This window comes from Pundamilia nyererei, unplaced genomic scaffold, assembly GCF_000239375.1.
Source record: "Pundamilia nyererei isolate P.nyererei 1_Seehausen unplaced genomic scaffold, PunNye1.0 scaffold00021, whole genome shotgun sequence".
NCBI lineage: Eukaryota > Metazoa > Chordata > Actinopteri > Cichliformes > Cichlidae > Pundamilia > Pundamilia nyererei.
The window spans coordinates 3,551,360-3,564,943 of record NW_005187422.1 but is presented as its reverse complement, the minus strand read 5'-3'; the positions used below and the strand labels follow the sequence as shown (position 1 = coordinate 3,564,943).

General features: G+C 40.7%; 1 non-coding gene across 1 annotated transcript; it reads right to left on the bottom strand.

Moving 5' to 3' along the window:
• Positions 1 to 7,377: 7,377 nt before the first annotated feature.
• Positions 7,378 to 7,460, bottom strand: trnal-uag (transfer RNA leucine (anticodon UAG)). The gene has a single exon. It is a non-coding gene; the product is annotated as a tRNA-Leu (tRNA).
• Positions 7,461 to 13,584: the final 6,124 nt, after the last annotated feature.

Below are 13,584 nucleotides of genomic sequence, written 5' to 3'. Positions count from 1 at the left end.
TCACTGCTGTTTAGTTTTCTGTCTTCATTTATGTTGGAAGTGATAACAGAGCTGTACGTTTAATTTGTTTCCAAAACCCCGCAGTCAGGACATGCTATATTGTATTTAGATTGAAGCTAGCGAGCTAACTTCCTGCTAACTTCTAACTCCGTTAAATGTCATAAATTCCGTTTTCCTGGATGCCTGGATGTTAAACTCAATTGTTACACCTGGTAGAGCAGAACGCTGTAAATTTTATTAAAGATGAAAGACTTTAGACAGTTTTTCAACTCTCAGTAATGCCATAGTGATCGTTTGATATATGGACCTGCAGCGGAGTTTAGGCCCAGACACGGCTAGTGACGTCAGACTTAACGACCCGATAGAAAAAGAGAGCAAACCTTCAGTGTAGTCTTCACTCGGGCCCACCACAGTGCTGCAAAAGCAGCAGTACAAAAAAAGGATTTGTTTTCCACACAGCGCATTCACCGTCTGCAGTGATATAAATGCACATATTAAAAAAAATCTATAAAAAAATATGATGACACACTGAAAACCATCAATATCTGCGGTGCCTACTGATACAGAAAAATAAAACAAGAAACAAAACCGACAGCTGCAGCAGTCACAGTCTGTCGAATTACACTAGTTTAACACAAATTAAAACACACTGATGTGTCCGGTCCTTTTACCCGCAGCCAGAAATCCACTTGGCAAAGCAGCAGCTCGGTACGCTGGACAGTAAAACACAGCAGGCGTATCCCTCAACTGTATTGGTTTCGTTACCTGTCCACAAGTTTGCGTCACACCCTAATAAATGTGGGTCAGTGGCGGTGAAGTCCACTACTCTCACAGGAACGCAATGTTTCCCACCATTCTAACAGAAGTTCAGTGGGACCCGCATCAAGCTTTCATAGAAAGGAATTAAAAACACCAACTTGCCCAGCTTGGACCAAGCACTCACAGTTTCAGGTTTGTTAGAGAACAGCTAATTGCCCACACCTGAGCTTATGAAAGGGGCAAAAACCCGCTCCGCCCACCAGGAGTGGTTCCCAGACTCAGGTCTCACCTGGATGTCATACTTTATTGTTACACCTGGTAGAGCAGCCACACTGATCATTTTATTAAAGATGAAATAATTTAGACAGTTTTAACTCTCAGTGATGACGCAGTGTTTGTTTGACTTTGGGACCTGAAGCAGAATTTGGACCTAGAAACAGCTAGTGACATCAGACTTAAAGACCGGATCGGAGATGACCCTTCCCACTTAACCATGGCAGCCATCTCTAGGTTGTTGTCTATCCTTTACTGTTAAAGAAAGGGGAAAGAGAGCGCATTTCCTAATACCAGAATTTATAGCCCTGTTTTTCTCTAGCATAGTCAGCCTTGAAGTTTTGTACCTTCTGGTGCCGTCACCAGTCCAGGGAGATTACAGATTACACAGATTACAGCTGTGTAAAGGTTGTTTTTATTGAAAGGTGAAAACTGAGAGATAACCCAACTGATTAGGTGATCCCCAATGACCATGAATAAAGTTGAATAAATGACTGCTCAAAGCAGTAGTTTGTGACACCAAAAACAGAGAGTATTACATCTCATGCAGTGAGCATGCAGGCTGTACAAACATCATTGGTGTTTTTCAGTCAAGGTCAGTCACAGCCCATCAAAGCAAAACCTACCGGCCTGTTTAACTTCCTGAGGCTTCAAATAAGGAACACAACGATTTGAATCATGGTCTCCTGGATGACAAACCTGCCTCACTAACTTCCTAATGTAGCCTTCCGGGTCTCTAAAATGGGGCCGTTACCTCTCTCTGGCCAGTATTTCCATGGCTTCCATGGCTATGTGTTCCAAATTTACGATAAAAAGAATATGTATTTGGAAAATGCCCTGTGCTGTACCCAACTCCCATCTATAGCTGTTTTTCCTTCCACTCCTTGTTATATCTCCTGAACTTTTCCTGTCCTTCTCTCTCTCTCTGCCTTAGCTCCTATCTCCTCACCTCCAAACCACCATTACCACAAGCCACACCTCTCTGATTCATCGCAGACCCTTTAGCTGTGTCGTAAGAAGGCGGCTTTATCTTCATCATTATCACCATGTTAATTCCAGAGTCTTATCTTCCTAAATAAAGTGTGCGGCTTTGTCTCTTTGTGCTGACATCCCCGGGCTGCTCTTGAATGTAGCTCATTTCTATCTTGCTCTGCTTTGCATTGAAGTGAACCAGTTTTTTGGAGACGACCACTAGTGTAGCTTGCATCAGCTCCATGCAAGCTAATAGGGGTATCAGCACTTGCCTGCATCAGAGAACATCAAAGCGAGCAATTCCCTCTGAACAGAGAATCCGAGTGCACACAGCGGGCAAGCATGCAAAAACACACACTCAGGCACACACACACAGACGGGTGCATACAGCGGGCATGAGGGAAGGGGAAGCTTCCTGTTATCATGCAGCATTTCCATATATGTTAATAGCACTCTCGTTATTGTGCAGAAACAGCCAATGGTGTGATGAAGTGATGAGCTGTCCTGGCTGCAGGGAAGAGGACTGACAGGGTTCGAAAACATTACAATCTGTAATTTTTTTCTTTTTTCAGGCATTGATTTTCCTCCAAAACACACACAAACTGTAGAAGCCCATACAGAAAACGCAACCACACAATTGATTTCCCGCCATTGTCCGTGTTAGTGCTGATATGAATGATGTGTTTGATGTGAGGCGAATCATTGATGTTTCTGCTAACACCACATGATCACCCTGTGAACAGTTTCATTTGATGCCACTTCTGAAAAACCTGCATGGGAACTGGGTCATGAAATTTCAGACTTTCAAACAATCACACTCCAAAGCTAGATGAATGGTACTTACTGCAGGCACTGCTTTTGACCAACTTACTGATGTGCTATCGTGTGTGATCACTGCTTTTCCATCTGTACACATCCGTGACAAACAAAACACATTAGAGCTATCACAGTACTGTAATCATATTTGCTGAAGGAGCTTTCTTCCCCCGCATTTGTTGTATAATTTGATTTGCTTGGTGAGTGGTCACAGAGCACTGCTCATTATCATCTGAATAATTCATAATGAATTATGTTTGTAATTTCTGCCTGGATATCAGATCTCTTTGAGGTCACAGAACTAATGTATCGATTGGTTAACATCTTTTGAGCATATGTTTTTCTAAAAGTGGCGAGTCCATTATATCAGCATAAAGGATTTCAACCAATGCCGTGCCACACATGGACTTCCAGTAGAGGCTCTGATTTAGCAGCTCTGATATAACATCAAACACCTCCTACTCATAGACAAACAAATAACATGCTGACAAATAAAGACATCAGATCCAAAAAGAAAAGCGTATACTGCAACAGAAAGGCTGTGGATAGCAGTTTTGACCTTGAATTTGGATGATGTGAATTTTGAAGTATACAGTACAGATAATCGAAGTGCTGCCTGTGAAACCAAGTTTTGTTTGTTGATTTCATAATCAACATCTTATGGTACAAATACAGAGTGTTCTGGGGCTAATTACTGACTCTCAAAGTAACTCTGTGCCTATTAAAGTACCATTACACACTCCAGTGTGTGAGTACTGGCATGGCACTCCATGGATTGGACTTGTATGTCCAGCACTTTCCACAGATAGCTAATGAATTTGGAGGCCAAGTCAACACCTCAGACTCATTGTTGTTCTCCTAAAACCATTTTTACTTTAGAATGTGCCAAGGTGCATTATCCTGCTTAACAAGGTTAAATGGAATAATGTTGCTATTAAAGGGTATACATGGCAGGACCCAAGGTTTCCCAGGAGAACATTGTACCTTTGCTGACTTGCGTTCGTCCCATAGTGCATTTTGGTGTAAGAAAACATGAGTCATCAGCCCAGGTCACCATCTTCTATTGGTTCGTGGCCCAGTTCTAATGTGAAACTTCCCATCGTTGGGATCAGATTAGTCTCTAACTTTTCAGCAGCTTATGCATGCAACAAATTGTGACCAACTGTGGATTCCGATATCTTTCTACGAGAACCACCACTAACCGTTTTGAGACATTTGAGCTACAACTGGTGTGTTGGATCAGACCACATGAGCCAGCCTTCGCTCCCCATGTGCATCACTTGGTTGCCCATGACCCTGTTGCTCTTCCTTCCTTCGACCACTTTTGATAGATATTGACCACTGCAGACTTGGAACACCTCACAAGAAATGCACTTTTTAAAATGCTCTGATCCGTTTGCTCAAATCACCAGATTTTCCTGCTTCTAGCACATTAGCTTTGAGGACAAATTGTTCATAATGTTATGGGGGTTACTTCCTAGCATCAAAATATTGTAACTCTAAAGGTACAACAAGGTATTTTATTTTCTGGAAACAGTGCTAGCCACTGTGCCACTGTGCTGCCCTTAATAATAACAATAATAAATAAAAATAATAAAAAGTCTCAAAATGTTCGTCTACCTTACACTCAAAATTTTAAAATCACTGATGCGGGATATAAGAAAACCATAATCCTAATCACACGAGCCAAGGTGTGAAAACGAGTGTGGGTCACAATCAGCCAAGGTTTTGGGTGAACCCATTGTGAAATCTAGCCCCACGCTATCATGTGTTTTACTGAGGTCAAAGGGCCCACGATGTGAGTGACCCCCTCCCCCTTAGACTTCAAGCTCCTTAGACTTCTTGACAGGAACTTGTGGTCTTGCTGACAAAGCACTGATAATTGAAAACATTATAACCAGATTTTATTTGCTTCATTTGTGTGGTATCTAAATATTTTTTTCAGTTTACAGTTTAAAAGTATAATGCTACATGCTGTAGCTAAGAGGGGTTTTATGGTGCAAGCAGTGTCCGATTTTTTAGGTTCTTCTGACAGTATGTCAGAGGAAGTCTAAATAGCTGCTCTTGCTGATGTGGTTCAGGCACCTGATCAAGATGTCACTCAGATGTGTCCCTGTGGAGGTATTCCAGACTGATTAGCAGGAGACACTGAAAAGGCTGCAGACATCATACTGCATATTTTATCTTACCTGAGGATCCCTTAGGATGGAGCTGGAGGCTGTGAGTGAAGAGATTTTTGGACTAGAGTGATTAGTCTGCTGTCACTGCATTTGGAATAAATGCATGAATAAGTGGGCAACACAAACAAGCTAGTACTTAGCTCTACTTAGCTTACCTAACTTGCCTAGCTGTTGTTGTAAAACCAAATACATCTCACAAATACTATAGCTTTACCAAGAGTTAAAAAATGATATACTTAACACAAATGCATCTGTTCAGCCTTATGTAGAAAAGAATGAACAGATCCTTGGTTTCAAAAGCCAGTACTGTCTACTTCAGCAGGAAAAAACAAACAACACAATGCTTAATTTATGATTCTGTGATTCTGTCTGTCAGTGTAAGGATAAGGATCTTTAACCTTTAACTTTTAATGAGTAAAAGTGCTCCAATGCAGTTCTCCAAAATTCCAACTGCATTTTCCTTGACGTGGATGATATTTTTCTTTCTTTTTGGCACTCGGTTTCACTTCGGCTTCAACTCTTCTCTGCGACTGGGTGATGACCTAACAGTACAAACATATTTTAAAATTGTTAAAGTTTCCGCCTGACCATGAAATCAAAACGGTGAGCTGGAGTACACTACAAAGCTCCATCCAGTTAACTACAGAACTGAGAGATAATTCTGTTTCGCCTTTATTATGAGACACTATTTTTATGTCACACAAAAGCATTTGGTGGAGTGGTAGTATGAAAATTTTAATTAATGCGTCCCTAATTATTGCATTGGAGAAGCTTCTGTTTTGAGAGTATCCTAGTGCTGCCCTTCCCAAGTTGAATTTTCTGATGTGTGCAGATCTTCACATCGGCTCCTTGTTATTGCTACGTGGCATGAGTACAACCCAAACAACTCAGCAGGCAGCTTCTTTTTTAAAAGTGATTTAGAAATTGGGCTAGTACCTCTGGGACTGTCAAGAGTTTATACGCTGTGTTAAAGATTCTCTTTCTTCTATTTCATTGATTATCTACATTGACCGGCCGACATCAAAGGTTAATTTAAGGTTGATACTATTCAAGCAACCCATTTGGAAAAGAAATATTAAAAACTTATATGATTTACTCATGAAAGTGGCCACTTTCTCATTGCTTTCATATATTGTTTTACTAAGTATCCAAAACATACAAGTTTCATTTATATAATTTTTCAAGGGATCACTCTTGTATGCTTTTCATACAAGTTTCACACAAGACAGATACAAACTTTATAAGATTTATATATATCTTTTCCATATGGGAAAACACAGTGCTGCACATAAACAAATGTGATAGCGTTAAATGCATTTATCATCCCTCGATGAAAGGAGGCTTCATAATTAACATATTTATATCAGACAGACAAAGACAAACAAAATTTTTAATACATTTCATGGATTCATTAAACTGTCAACGATGGGCAGGTGATTTCAGAGAAAACAGTGTTAAGTAAAATCACACCCATCTCATTCAACTCTTTAAAGGAAAACCGTGGTGATGTTTAGTTAGTGAGAGGAAGGCTACCTGGTTGCAGGGTTTAATTAAAACTTTTGTGACTTAATGTAATTTATTCTGAACAAACACGTGAATAATTGGACGAGTGCAGCTTTAAATCTGTTACTGTGTGGCAAACATTTACACAGTGATTAGAATGAATTCATCAGCATACATTCCTTATTTGGCAAACACTTATGGAGACACTTTCGGCCCAACAAAGTGACACACAAAGCTCATTGTTATGAAACGATTGGTTTGTCCTCACAAAAGATACAAATTTATAAAATGAGGAGATACCTTTTTTCCTTTTTATTACACATCCTAAAGTTGTGGCTAAGTTACAGACTGTCTTTGTGCTGACACGGGAAGATGTAACCAGTCAGCTAGGCCTCTCAATTCACTGACCTGGACCTCTCTGCCTTTTTTATGCTGTTGGTGCCTTTTGGAGCATTTTTAATGGAATTCTCTGACAGTACGGCTTGCTCTCTGTTACACACTGTCCGAGTACATACTGTGCAGTGCAACCTCATAGTTTATATGGATGCAGCAAGACTCTACCCTCCAACCTAATCACTAATTCTGGCTCCAAAAAAAGAGAAAAAAGTTCACATACTCGATATATACTAAAAGTTCAAAGACTTCAAAAACTCTGTGTGACATTCCTGTCTCATCTTTTCTTTACAATCAGTATAAAATAGTGCATAAGCCCATTGCAGGGAACATTGCCTGTATAAATTACAATACACTTGCAAATGTGTTTTCGTTTGCATGCTTAAATTGAGTATCCTGAGTACTAAGTTACAACTGATGATGAGACAAGCTTTATTAATTCCAGGGGGGGATTTGAGTTAACATAGCAGCAGAAATTTCCTGTCAGGAGTGGGATTTGAACCCACGCCTCCAGAGGAGACTGCAGCCTAAACACAGCGCCTTTGACCACTCAGCCATTCTGACACTTGACGATGACCTCTAGCACCGAGCTCCAAGTCCTAATTCCACACCAGTGTTTTACAGAGATTATTTGCTTTGTCCTGATTGCCAAGATTCATCACTGACACTGACTTCACAGTGTTAACCATGCACAGTAAATGCAAAGCACATCATGAATGTTGATGTGCAGAAATCTGCTTGCTCATCAGTGCTCCTTCCATTCATGTAGTCCTGCAGTAGTTCCAGTACATCCATTGTGCAATATAACACAAGTGTTACTGCAGTCTTTAAAGTTCTGATACATATGACTGTTTCAAAGATTCCCAAAATGATCGCTATAACCAGTAATGTCACTGGTTGTAATTGGTGATATAATATATTGACAGTATTTGTACTGAATCAGATTAATGATCTGTTCTGTAATGTTATTGTGGACTTCATAAACCAATGACGATCATTTCAGTTTTTGCCTCAAAATCCAGGGAAAGGGACTGTGACGCACCACTAATCTTTAAGATATGATGTGAAAACTGATATGTGAGCACAGGCGTCTTTATGATGATTCCTCAGATTTCATTTTAAAAGCCTGGCTTCAGTACATCACTTCGCCATACACATTATGTCACCAGGTCTCCTAAATATTTACACACATGGTTCAGAGTTACTGAATAAAAGACATGACCTAATGCCAAGGTTCAGTTTGCAGAGCCCCTTCATTGCATGAGATGTGGTGCATGGCTCTTTCAGTTGTGTCACATGGGTCCCTGACTTTTCAGTACAAGGAAAATTCAACAGATTCTTTTCTCTTTTCAGTATTAACACTATGACCTGTTCACATATGACACGGAATCCAGGTGACTATGTGGAGTGTTAGGTTTACTTACCTGTATTTCATTTGAATTTCTAAATGTATGTTTATTTTGTTAGTCTGTGTGTACTTTATGTATAATATATGGCCTGTTTACAGAGCTACACAATTAAATCATGAATATATGCATATTAAATGATGTTTGGGAAAAATGGTGCATAGAAAATATATTGTCAAACTCACTGTCTGCACTGACAATCACTGGAAACTCAGCTTTTCATGTTACTCAACAGTCGTGACACCAGACGAATTCATATTTACCATTGAGTAAACAATATTATTATTAACTCCATTTTGACACAGTGATTTTTGCTTAGATGTGTTAAGTTATCATTAACGCATCTATCTGCTGTGTTTATTCAGTCCTTTTTAAATTGTAAGGCATAATTCATACACCTTTCTCTTCTTATTATTATTACAGAAATTATTTGGTGTCACTTATTAATCTGAATGTGCTTGGAACCAAGTAAATATGGAATCAACTTTCCATTCTTTCCACCTAACTGCTATTATCTGCTATGGCAGGTAAAGCAGCTCAGCCCCTTAGTTATCCCTGCATATCAAAACATTTTGGTCAGTTTCTGTTCCAATATAAGAGCATACCAGTGCACAAAATAAGGTCCATGAAAACACGGGTGAGTTCGTTTTGGTGTGGAAGAACTCGACTGGCCTGTACAGAGTCCTGACTTCAAGACCTAGATAGAACACCTTTGGATTGAAGTAGAGCAGATACTGCAAGCTAGGTCTTCTTTTCCAATGTCATTGTCTGACCTCACCAATGAGCTTTTGGAAGAATGGTCAAAAATTCCAATAAATGGTGAACTTCTAAAGGTTAGTGAAATCTCATTGTGTAGGTTTAAGCTAAACTTTTTCTTGTTGCCATCTTTGTATTTAGAGCTGAAAAATGAAACAAACATTGAAATTGACAAAATTGCTGCTCATCTCATTGCCGCTCATTCCAAAATTGAGTTAATCCCTATAGACCGAATAGCCATATATACAGTAGTCATACATAGAATTGTTTTGGGTAGTTTCCCCAACTCATAAAAACTCTGAATGGGGTGTATTTTTTTTTTAAATTCATACACCTGGATAGTAATTGAATAAGAGATGTTGCTTTGTTGTTTGATAGGTGTCCCAATACAGGTAGCTGGCATCTGCTAGGCCTCATCCACTACTATTAGTCATTAATCTGGACCTGTTCACTGTGTGTACTGCTGGATCATTCTAGAGTATTTTTCATGAGCATCTTACTGATACTATGGCTCGTGGTGTGGTACAAATATCCCAGAATTAATTTCAATTCAGTTGTATTTATGGTACACCAAATTACAACAACAGCCACCTCAAGGTACAACTAGAACAAATATGTTGATTAGTTTGTCCTTGTGTTGCATCCAGAGTTTTTGAGACTAGTGCCCCTGGCCTATGAACCACCTTGAAGTTAACGGGCTGCAAAGCCAGATACCACTTGGCGATCCAGGCGCTGGTACCCTCTGCGTATGGTCTGAGCAGAGGGTGAATGAGTTTCCCAGGAGGTAATACAGGACGGAGTCGACCGCCCACTGGATAGCCAGGCACTCCTTTTCGATCATGCAGTATTTTCCTTTTTGGTCTGTCAGCTGATGTAGAGGACCGGGCGGTGGACCCCCTTACCTGCTGGGACAAAATGGCCCCCAGCCCTCTGTTCGAGGCATCTGTCTGCAGAGTAAAAGCGAGGGAGAAGTTAGGTGTGTGGAGCAGTGGCTCCCATTTGCACAAATGCCACCTGGCACTGCTCCATCCACTGGACCAGATCTGGGGGAAACCTTTTGGGTGAGATCAGTCAAGTGGCTGGTCAGCTCCGCAAAGCCAGGAACAAACCGGCGGTAGTACCCAGCCAGCCCCAGGAACGGTCTCACCTCCTTTTTGGTGAACACATCTGTAACGCAACAACATCTACCCTCTGGGCCTGTGTGAGATGGTTATCACAATGGAGGGAGGTGGGAAAGGTGGAATTTAGCAACTCCGGCCCCAACTCATCTCTCTCCCCAACCAGGCTCACCAGAGAAGCATTTTTAGTTTCTCTCCATGCTTTAAGAAGTTTGAGGTGATATATCTGTGAGGCTCCTGCCCTGTCCGACCTTACCACCTCATAGTCAATATCACCCATCCGCTGTTTGACCAGGAAGGGTCCTTGCCACTTGGCGAGTAACACTAAGTTGATAGGCGGGAGTAATGAAAGCACTTTGTTTCCTGGCGAAACCTGCCTGAGTCTAGCCCCTCTGTTGTACAGGCGCTGTTGCCGTTCCCGGGCCTGGAGCAGATTTTCCTGTGACAACCTCCCCATCGTGTGCAGCTTTGCTCTCAGATCCAGGACGTATCTCACTTTTAGCTGGGGTTGGACCTTACCCCTAGTTTTCTTTAATCAGTTCCAACACCCCCGTGATTTTCAGTAATTCACTTCAAGCAGTGATCCGAATTGCGTTCATCCTTATGAATGAACTTACGAATCATGGGCTTTAAAGTCTTATTCAGCTGCTCCACCAACCGATCAGTCTGAGTGTTGCAGATGCTGGGCCGAACAGATTTAATGCCCAAAGATTTGTACAGCATTTTTACTGTGCGAGATATGAATGATGTTCTGTAGTTGGTCAGTATCTCTTTCGGGAATCTGATTTGAGAGATGACCCGAAACAGCACCTGCGCCACACTCTTTGCAAAAATGGTGCGCAGTGAGACTGCTTTGGGATTTGGCTTTATATAATCCACCAGAACTAACACAAAGCCATATCCGTGTGCACTCCAGTCCATGCTAATATGCTTAAATGGGATCTCCATTAACGGTAATGGGCGCAGCTTAACCAGGTAAACCAGCTGACATTCCGGGCACAATGCGCACCATCAGGGAACGACTGGGTGTGTTCCTTCTCTGTGCGAGTGTCACGACTCACTCGGTAAAGCCAGTCATGAATTAATTCAAAATGCGGGTAGGTCAGCGCTGCTTCAGGGCGCATCAAGTCATCATAAATTTTTATCATTCTGTCAAATGCTGAGCGTAGGCTGTCGTCACGAGATGCCCAAGTGGAAAATCTTCTGAATCACTGAGAGATGGCAACATCACTTTTTCTACTAAACAAAACTAATACTTACACTAAAATATCCTTTAGTTAACCAAATTGAAGATAGTGATCCATATAATTTCTAGTTTCAAAAATACAACATGATGGCCAAAATGCTAATGCTCATGCATGTATGATCTCCAAACCAATGGGTAATATTATGGGGGCTATATCTACCTTTTATCTGGCTAAGGATGTTTGTCCCTGAAGCGTATCCTGCCTTTTTGACTCTAATGGGAACAACATTTACAAAATGAACATCACCATTAACATCATCAGACAAAGTGTTTGCTAAGGTCAGAGAACAAGGGTAATCTTCCTTCTCTGAGACTTCTGCACTCAACTGACACCAGTTCAACTGCTTATTAACGATATCTAAAGAAAGCTCATCTAAATACATGTAAACAAACTTACTAGCATTTTTTGTAGAACCCTGAACCACTGAATATGATCTTTAAAAGCAATTGTCAGCACAGAAATGTAATATTTCCATGTTGATGGAAAGACCTGTTTTAGGCTCTTTAACACTAAACTAAGAGCAGCTCATTCTTCTTTTTTCTATTAACTAGGGCTGGGCGATATGGCCCAAAATTCATATCTCGATAGTCTTTAGCTGGATGGTGATATACGGTATATATCTCGATATTTTGTTAAAGCCATAAAGTAAGAACAAAAAGACAGTTCTTACTCACACTGTGTCCCAGATGTCACACAGGCTCTTTTATTAACATACAGCACAGATGTACATGAAAAAATTAGTCAGAAATAAATTATCAGCATTTATTAAATAATAATTCTCCATAAATAAAATAAAGCAATGTTGTTTTTGTATATAACAAAACACTCACGATTGTGCAGTCAAAATGTAAACTAAACGCTGAGCATATAACAAAGACAGAGTTTGCAGCTGCTCTGTTCCCAAGTTCTACTGCGTGACTGACAGCCTGGAGTTTGAAATCTGCTTCCTAACTGTGTCTCTTACAGGTGCCATTTGTGGTCCTTATACGCACACAATACGGTAATATTATGTTGAAGCACAGTATGCATGACTTGCGAGGCTCCTGACTACGCCAGCCATAATGCTCCGACAATCCATCAAGTGGTGCGGCTTCATAGCTTAGCAAAGTCGTACTAAAACATTTTTGACAGATTGCTGTGCGCCGTGTACCACACAAAATCGGTTCACGGTCAGTAAGCACAACCAGAATTCCTACATAAGGCACACCGTCGATTTTTGAGAAAATGAAAGGATTTTAGTTTACGGTTATAGTCCGAAAAATACGGTATATGTTTTTGAGTTTTGTAAGGTGATTTGTTTTGGGGCAGGAGGCTGGGAGACTTCGCGGTTTCGGATACAGCACGCAGTTTCACACACTCTTCATTTTGCACTTCATGGCGCTGTTGTAAACTGTGAAAATACTAGTAGTGCTAGCTGCACGGCGTTAACGAGCTAACCGCAAAGCTAATGCGTTGACACCGTGCAGCCCCACAAATGGGGCGATCCACGGTAACTCGTTAACGGAGATTTGCCGCATTAATACAGTTATGACGTTAATGTCGTTTTAACGAGAGTAACGCTGCAGCACTAAAATAGTAATCTCAAAATGGTTTCTTTTTATCAACCAGCTCCTCTTTGATAGCTGCCGTGTCCATCTTGTCTTTGCCTGCAGGTGAAGCAATAGCGGAGTTATGTTCAGTGAAGGAGAGAGGCGAGGCAGAGTAACGTTGCGTAGAGACAAAAGTGGATGAAAGAGAGGCAAACTTGCGGTTCCACAAGTGTAATTATAATGTAACTGTCACATCTCATATCTCGTATAAAAATATATCGATATATTTAAAAACTCGATATATTGCCCAGCCCTACTGTATCTCAAGTAGAACAGTGACAAATTAATCCAGCTGGTGATGAAACCTTTCTCCCAGTCAAATAAACTGCTAATAGTGGAGGTGATGTTCTGTTTAGAGCTCACAGTGGGGAATAAAAACTAAACCAGTTATAAAGTGAACTGTTGAGGCAGTCTCCAATGAGAGCTTCTTTCAGTGTTTTCCTGATGAAACATATAGAGGGAATTACAGCAGTGAGTTATGAACATGCATTGTTCCAAGGTTATTCACAAAGACTTCATTACAGCTCTGCAGAGATTTACATAGATTTGAGAGTGTGTTAATGAATTTTTAT